This window comes from Dipodomys merriami, unplaced genomic scaffold, assembly GCF_024711535.1.
Source record: "Dipodomys merriami isolate MVZ:Mamm:240054 unplaced genomic scaffold, mDipMer1.0.p SCAF_141, whole genome shotgun sequence".
Taxonomy (NCBI): Eukaryota; Metazoa; Chordata; class Mammalia; order Rodentia; family Heteromyidae; genus Dipodomys; species Dipodomys merriami.
Genome location: NW_027202727.1, coordinates 1,262,475 through 1,270,759, shown reverse-complemented (window position 1 = coordinate 1,270,759; position 8,285 = coordinate 1,262,475). Strand labels below are relative to the sequence as shown.

General features: G+C 39.7%; 1 long non-coding RNA gene across 1 annotated transcript; it reads right to left on the bottom strand.

Moving 5' to 3' along the window:
• Window positions 1-520: 520 nt before the first annotated feature.
• LOC138826284 (uncharacterized) lies at window positions 521-6,781 on the bottom strand. The gene is made up of 3 exons (XR_011371634.1): window positions 6,499-6,781; window positions 2,790-2,900; window positions 521-649 (listed from the first exon to the last, which is right to left on the bottom strand). It is a non-coding gene; the product is annotated as an uncharacterized lncRNA (long non-coding RNA).
• Window positions 6,782-8,285: the final 1,504 nt, after the last annotated feature.

Here is an 8,285-nt window from a genome sequence, read left to right as displayed (position 1 = left end):
TTGAGCATAAACAGGCTCAGAGACAGTGTCCAGGCCCAGAGTAAAAGCCCTAGGACAAACCAATAAAACAAAAACAAAAATAAAATCAAACCCCAAACGTAACATTTTTCTCAGTGTATACAGTAGCAAATAATTAAGGAAATTGCTTCCTGTGTTACATACAGGTAGAAGAAAGAAGATGTCACACGATTATGCTCTTCATACCATGTTATACCAAAGACTCCAAAAATTTCCTCTTATTCTAAATTTATAAATTAATGTCATCAATTTGTTGGCAACTCTGTCTACAACATTCACATTATCATTTCATACATGAACTGTTGGAATTATCTATTTACTAAGTTTTTGAAAGAATATTCTAGGCACATAGAATGCAAAATCATTTGTGAATGTCAATTAAACCCTCTACTTAAAAACAATTTTGTAGAATCCTATAGAATATAAAATTACAAACAAAACCAAAATATTTTAAATCTAAATTCTAATTTAGCAAGATCTTCAAAATCCTTCATTAGATGAACTTTGCTATTTTTCCAAGCTTAAGCTTGTGTAATTCTTCATCATTTCTTTGGGTTACAACAGAATGATGATAACTTATTTTTTCAAATTTTGGATGGGAATCATGAGTCATTTTGCATCTAGGAATGTTCTGTAATGAAGAGAGAATTTAAAACACAAGTGAGGATTAAGTATGAGTTGCATTTCAACAGGAAATTTGACTTCTCAAAACATAATGACAAAATTAGCCCAAATGTCCAACTATGTATTCCTTTCTTGTTTGTTTTGTTTTATTAAGACAAAATTATACACCTTGGTCCAGGGAAGGTATCACTATGAAATTCCATTATCTAATCTCCTGTCTTAATCTCAGTGCTAGAATTCTAAGCTTGTATCACATTGCCCTGCCATAGTTTCTTGGTTTATTTAATCTAGATATAGACTACCAATTCTGAACTTCTCCAGTGATATTATACACCAGAGTGACTGCTTAGACTTTATCTACTATTTTCAAAGATGTTCTAACATTTGATAGAGGATATGAACATTTTCAAATGCACCTGCCAGATCTCTGATTCATTCCTCCATGGATCTGATCCCTTTATAATGATTATTGATTTTTACTATCTCTGATCCCTACCAATGTAATATTCTCAAACTTATTTGAAGGAAGTTCATTTGAGGACTTTCAAATATTAAAAATTATCACTTGATTCTAGTCTTGTTCAGGACATATATTTATTGTTTTGTAACTTTTCTACACATTCTGAGAGTTGTTTCATTTGTGTATTTGTGTGTACATATATAAGTGCCTCTGGGTGTATGTGTATGTCTGTATGTATATATGCAAAAGCCTCAAGCTTTTATTCAGCAATCTTGCTCATGACTGATATTCCATCAATTGAGCCATTCTTCCAATCCAGATTTTGACTGCTTAATTTTATATACTGTTGCAAAGAGTGTTCTGCCCAGGCTGGATGCCAATAGAACTTCCCAGACTCCTTTACATTCTTAGGTTTTATTTCTCCAGGAGTATCAACTTTTAAACGACAAACATTTTTGTGAGAGTAATGTCTAAGCTGTAGCCCATATTTTTAACTCAAGAATTCTTTTTTTGTTGTTGTTTTGGTGGGGTGTCTGGTCATGGTGCCTGAACTCTTGTCCTGGGCTCTGTCCCTCAGCAATTCAGCTCACGGCTAGCCCTCTACCACTTGAGTCACAGCGCCAATTTTGTCTTTTTTCTTTTTTGCTTAAGTGGTACTGAGGAATCGAACCAAGGGCCTCATGCATGCGAGGCAAGCTCTGTACCTCTGAGATACCTTTCATCCCTAACTAAAGAATTCTTATAAAGATAGATGAACAGACACATTACACATCTTGAGTGTACACTGTTAGGAATGTGATCGTAAGCTGGGTCATGGTGAGATATGAGGATTGAGGTTCAAAGCCAGCCCCGGTAGGAAACTCCCAGAGACTCTTGTCTCAAATTAACTAAAAGAAAACTGGAATTGGCACTGTGGATCAAGTAGTAGAGCATTAGCTTGAGCTGAATAGCAGAGAGACAGCTCGCAGGCCCAGAGTTCAAGTCCCAAGATCACCGCCAACAAATATATATATATATATATATATATATATATATGTGTGTGTGTGTGTGTGTGTATGTGTGTGTGTTTGTGTCTGTGTGTCTGTGTGTCTGTGTGTCTGTGTGTGTGTGTAAAGAAAAAAAAGAAATGAGATCTTAGGCACCAGTTTATTGCTAGCATAATCCCTGCTCTCACAAGATGGACATTTTTCCAGTTAAATCCATGCTTTTATATCTGACTTGCATTGAAAACAGAATTATTCTTCCATTGTACTTTCTACAAAGTTGCATGATTAGCAAGCATGATTTAGAATGGGAGTGGCCTCATACTTCATGTTCCACATAGGAGTCTTGCTTTCTGTATATCACTCTCATAAATCTACATACTGGACTTGGCTTTATTGTTTCAATGTTGCTTATTTGTAGTCTTCTATACTGTATGGAACCCTTATATTTAAACACAGAACTTCTCTTTCTCCTATTATTGCTATTGTTTCCCTACTGTTAGCTCATGCATACTTGGGAAATAATGAACAGCACGTACAGTCACAAAAAGAATGTTCTGAAAACCTTCTTCCTATTTAAAATTCGCCTTAACTTACAGAGAACTTACAAAGTTTGAACTCAATGTACTCATGTATAATATATTTATAAGCAATATAAATTTCATATTTTCTCTTTACTAAATTTTCTCTGAAATACGTTTTACCTCAGGTCCATAGGTGTTCTAGTCTTCTTGCAGTGAAGCCAGAAAACATTCAGTATACCTCAAGCAGCACCATCGATTGTTACTGGAAGTAACTGTTACTGGATGTGGAAACTGACCCCAGGAGAGGAATGGAACATAGAGGAAAAACAAAGTTCAAGTTACCTTGTGCTTTCCTTTTTACTGTACAAAAAAGTATCCGAAGGCTTGAAGGAAACTCTGTCCCTGGCTTTTTGAGTGTGTTCTTTACTCATATAATTTTTTTCTGTAAACTTCTAGTTCATAGTGTTACAAAAAGAAATAATGTACCATTTGAAGGCCAGTATAAAACAAAAGGAAATAACATTGTTTTAAAAGTGTTCTCCTGCAAAGTAACAAAGACATAGAGGTTTTAAAGTGTCTTATAGATGGATATTTCACCCCTGAGATGATTCTCGATGCAGGAGTCAGTTATCAATTCCTTTGGTCTGGTTCTGAGTTCTCCAGAGCAACAAGGATTCCAAAAAAGCAGGATCCAGTCAATATGATCAGCAAAAGAAGCCTCTACTCTGACCAGTTCACCTTTAAGGAGGGCCCCAAAGATAAATCTGGGATTTTTATTTGCTTGTTTGTTTAGTTTGTGCTAGTCCTGAGCCTTGAACCCAGAGGCTGGATCCTGTCCCTGAACAGTTGTCTTTCCTGCCCACCTGCCCCCAAAGCTAGAAATCTACTGTTTGAGCCAAAACTCCACTTCTGGTTTTTTGGTGTTCAATTTGCGATAAGAGTTTGACATACTCTCCTGCCTGGTTTGACTTTGAATTAAGATAGTAAGAAAGCTAAGTGACATCAACTGTATAGACTTCTCTTTTGAAACAAAAAATATTAGATGAAGTTTATTGTAAAGCTAGTATTTGACAATTTTTAAAGGAAGAGAATATGTCTAGCAAAGAAGCCATAACTTAAATAACTCAGCAAAAGTAGGTGAACTGAATCCTTTTGAAATTATTTTTTCTGCTTGGGAAGATTATTGATCTTGTCCTTCCTTTTGGGGAAACTTAAGGTAATATTTGCACTTTTTTTTGGTTGTGGGGCTTGAACTCTGATCCTGGGCACACTCGCACAGCTCTTCAGCTCAAATTGAGTGCTCTACCGCTTAAGCTACAGCACCACTTCCGGGTTTCAGGTGGTTAATTGAAGATAAGTGTCTCATGGACATTCCTGACCAGGCTGTCTTTGAACCACAATTCTCTGGTTTCCTGAATAGCTAGGATTCCAGGAGTGATCCACCAGCACCCAGCTCATATTTGCATTTATGTGCACTGAATGACACTATGTAGACAAATAACGGAAATTTGAATCAAATGATGGCATTGCAGCTTTTCAGAAAATTTGAGGTAACAATAAATATGTCCTCCTTTTCCATGTTGTTTCATTAATGACTCATGAGCTATGGGACCCTTAGTTAGCATTCTCTGCAGTCTGTGTAGGTGTATTTAGTATCAGGAAATGTTCATAGAGAAATATAGAAAGACTAAGATTTTTAGAAAGCAAAGAATTTAAGGTATGAAAAAACAGCACAGAAGGAGATACATGTATTACACAGAGATTAAGAAGTAGCCTAAGAGATTTAGAATGCTAAAGGTAATGCGGAATAAGACTAGTTGATAACTATTTGTTCAATAACCAAAAATGGTTCTCTATAACGTTTCTGGTATACGTTAGTAACTATCATTTAGTCATTAATTCTGGAGTTATTCCTTCTCTTCTGTCACAACTGTTAATTTGCCTCTGCCGTTGTGGTGCCATGAATAAACAAAAAGATTTCCAAATCTCACTTAGACTACCCTTCTCATTGTGATTAGCAGAGGCCATTCAAAAACCTGGAATCTTTGAATTTCCAGAATTAATCTTCACCTGACATCTAAGCACATTCAAGACATTAATTGCTCTGACCTAATGAACAAAACTTTTTTTCAACACAATATCCTAATATAAGAAAAAGTACATGAATTATGGACTATTGTCAGGTGTCAGTATGGCAGGAGCAATTACGTATTCCAAGTATGGGTTCTTTATTTTTCATTTACTAATTAAATGTTTTTTGCTTTGGTTTTTTTTTTTTTTTTTTTGCTTTTTTGCTCAAGGCAATCACTGTACCACTTGAGGCACAGCACCATTTCCAGTGTTTTTCTGTTTATGTGGTACTGAGGAATTGAATTCAGGGTTTCATGCATGCAAGGCAATCATCATATCATGAAGCCACATTCCCAGATCCCTAAATGACTTTCTTAAGTTTACATTTTCATTCAGTAACTATGTACCATAATATTGGCCAGGTGCTAGAAAATAATGTAGAAAAGAATACAATATAATAAATCCAGTAAGGCTAGATGGAAAATGAATAACCCTGACAGTCTTGCAAGGGCTCAGAGGGCTGATCTCATGGAGATGTATCAACATGCTGAACGAGACAGCTCCCTACCCACAGCCCAACTCCAGAATGAGTGGGCCATCTTGGGTTCCAGCTACCTGGGGACGTTGGCCCACCTCCTACAGCACCCATTCTACCCGTTCCTGAGAGCTACAGTGAGAGAGAGAGGAGAGAGAGAGAGAGAGAGAGAGAGAGAGAGAGAGAGAGAGAGAGAGAGAGAGAGAGAGAGAGAGAGAGAGAGAGAGAGAGAGAGGGAGGGAGGGAGGGAGGGAGGGAGAGTGGGAGATAGGGAGAGAGGGAGAAAGGGAGAGAGGGAGAGAGCGAGAGAAAATCAGAATTACACTTGAATCAGGTGCCAGTGGCATAAAACTCTAATCCTAACTACACTGGAGGCTAAGATATGAGGATCATGGTTCATAGACAGCCCTGGAGGAACGTGTTTGAGAATCTTATCTCCAAAGAACCACCAGAAAACTGGAAGTGGCACTGTGGGATCAAGTGATAAAGCGCTAGCCTTGAGCTGAGGAGCTCGGGAACAATGCCCAATCCTAGAGTTCAAGAACCACGATTGAAAGAAGTGGACTTCCCACCACAAGAAGTGGACTGAATAGCACCCATTGTCCTAGGGAGCATGGTAGAGAAGTCAGGCCTAGTTTCCTGTGAACTTGAGGTCATAAGTAGGTCATCTGGCTTCTCTTTGCCTCGGATTCCCCAGCTGCAAAACTGAACAAAGTGAAGGATCCCCTTCCTTATTGGGATAGGGTAGTAATGAAAGAGAGCCATGTTTCGGTTCATAATCCCACACCTGTTGCACTATTAATAACAGGCCCCACCTGAGCCCTTTCTGGTATCTTCCTGTCATATGCTCACAGAATTGCCAAAACCTTATCTGAAGGCCATTACCTCTCTTTTCCAGAGATCGCTCTGTATAAATCCCTTGTTTCCTCACAACTGTCCTGTGAGGAGACTGAGGTCCAATGGTTGAGGCCCTACCAAGAGCTTCACGTGTGGTCAAGAATCCGCTGCTATGGACTGAGTTTAGGATAATCCATGTTAACCGATGACTGAGCATGACACATGTCTATAATCCCAATTACAGAGGACCAGGCCTGGTGGAGCATACCTTTCACAGGAGGACCGCGATCCAGCCCAGCCTGAGCATATTTGTAGTTTCTATCTCAGAAATCCTCAAGACAGAAAGGTGGCTCATCAGCGCCATGGAGAGGAAACAAGCAGGGGGATCATGGTGCCCCCAGAGGGGTGTTTGACCCAGGGTAGGTTGTTGTTGGGACAGAAACTCACCTGTGCTGCAGGGAGAAGCTGTTGGCAGCTGCTCCAATTGGGGCAGCAGCGATGGCGCCAGCATTGTGGACACATGGGCCCAGAGCAGAAGACTAGGGGCAGGGACCAGGTCTGGGATTTAGGCCGGCTGGCAGCTACACATTGATTGAGGTTTGAAACCTGGCACTGCGTGAAGGGAGGGGAGGGGTCAGGTGGGGTGGGAGCATCAATTATCTACTATACTCCAAAGTCACCTCGAGTTTCTTCCTCAGGACTCAGCCCCTTCTACCTTCCTGAACTGCTGGTAGTGGTGTAAACTAACAGAGGGAATCCCAGTGCTACCTGGCAGCATGGAATGTGGGCATGGCCACCATTCTTGTATCCCATTGGTCAGAAAGAAGCATGAAAGAATGGGGGTGTGGCCAGAATCCTGTGAAGCAAGCAGCATGGGCGGAGTCAAGATGACAGTGGTTCTCCCAGCCTTTTTCCCAGGAAATTCTGTCCAATTCAGTTGGAGAGAATAGGGTGACCTGCTTTAACTGGATGGCTACACAGATTGCTGTATAGTTCTGTTTTTTGCCAGTCCCAGACTTTGAACTTAGGATCTGGGCACAGTTCATGAGCTGCTTTTGCTCAAGGCTGGTCCTCTACACTAGAGCCACAAGGTTTCTGGCTTTGTTGGCACTGAAGTTGGACAGGGGTCTCAAGGATTTTCCTGCTTAGGGTGACTTGACCATGATCCTCTATTCACAGCCTTGTAAGTATCAACAAGGACTGCTGAGATCCACTGGTGCCTGCCTAATCATTGGCCTTGTTGATGTTCTTGGGCAGACTGGTGAGTTCCCGATCCTCGGGTTGAAGTGGTGGGAGCTGGAGCCCACAATTCAAATCCTGGTCGTGCCACCTCCAAATGGTAGGAGATCCTAAGAAACTTGTTCCTATCCATATGATTACCATTGTAATGTGATGTAAGTCATGATTGAACGAACAGTTCTTGAATGATTCTAGGATAAAATTATACACAATTATATTACATGACACTGATTGATTTTAGTTAATAGTTTATTAAGCATTTAATCAATCACAGTCATCAAATGGAGGCATAATGAAATACCTAAGAATTGGGCCTCAAATACTATAAAGGTGAGTTTTTTCTACCAGGACTGGGATTGGAACTCATAGTCTGGGTACCTCTGTTGCACTGTGTGGGAAGAGGAAGCTTGCTTCCTTAAAGTCAAAAAATTCAAGTTTGTTCCTTAGGCTTGAAAACGATCACCAGCACTAGAAAACACCCTATTCATGTACAATTTACATATATGTTTTATATTCTTATACATATGTTGACTCCGTATTGCATTCAGAGTAGTTATTTTATTTTTTGTTTTATTCATGTATTGACCATTTATTGTATTGACTATTATAGCACATAAAACATTGACTACATAGGATATAGGTCTACAGATGTATTCCACTTCATACCTGACACACAGAAGATGCACAGTAAAGGAACCCATGTGTCACCATCATCCTCTTACTCCACAATTCATTGTTTGGGAGTACTGACATCTGAACTCATGGCCTACAAGGCCAAATTCATGAATGGGTGAGTGCAAACATGCCATCCTGGGGGAAATTGAGGTGCAGGTTGTTCCAAGGACCTGAGAACCCCTGGGGTTAACCAAAGAAGAACAGATTGACATGTAGATGCCATATGTGTGTGTGTGTGTGTGTGTGTGTGTGTGTGTGTGTGTGTGTGTGTGTTTATAGAGTGCCAGAGATGTTTATACATTATTCAGTTATATAGACTA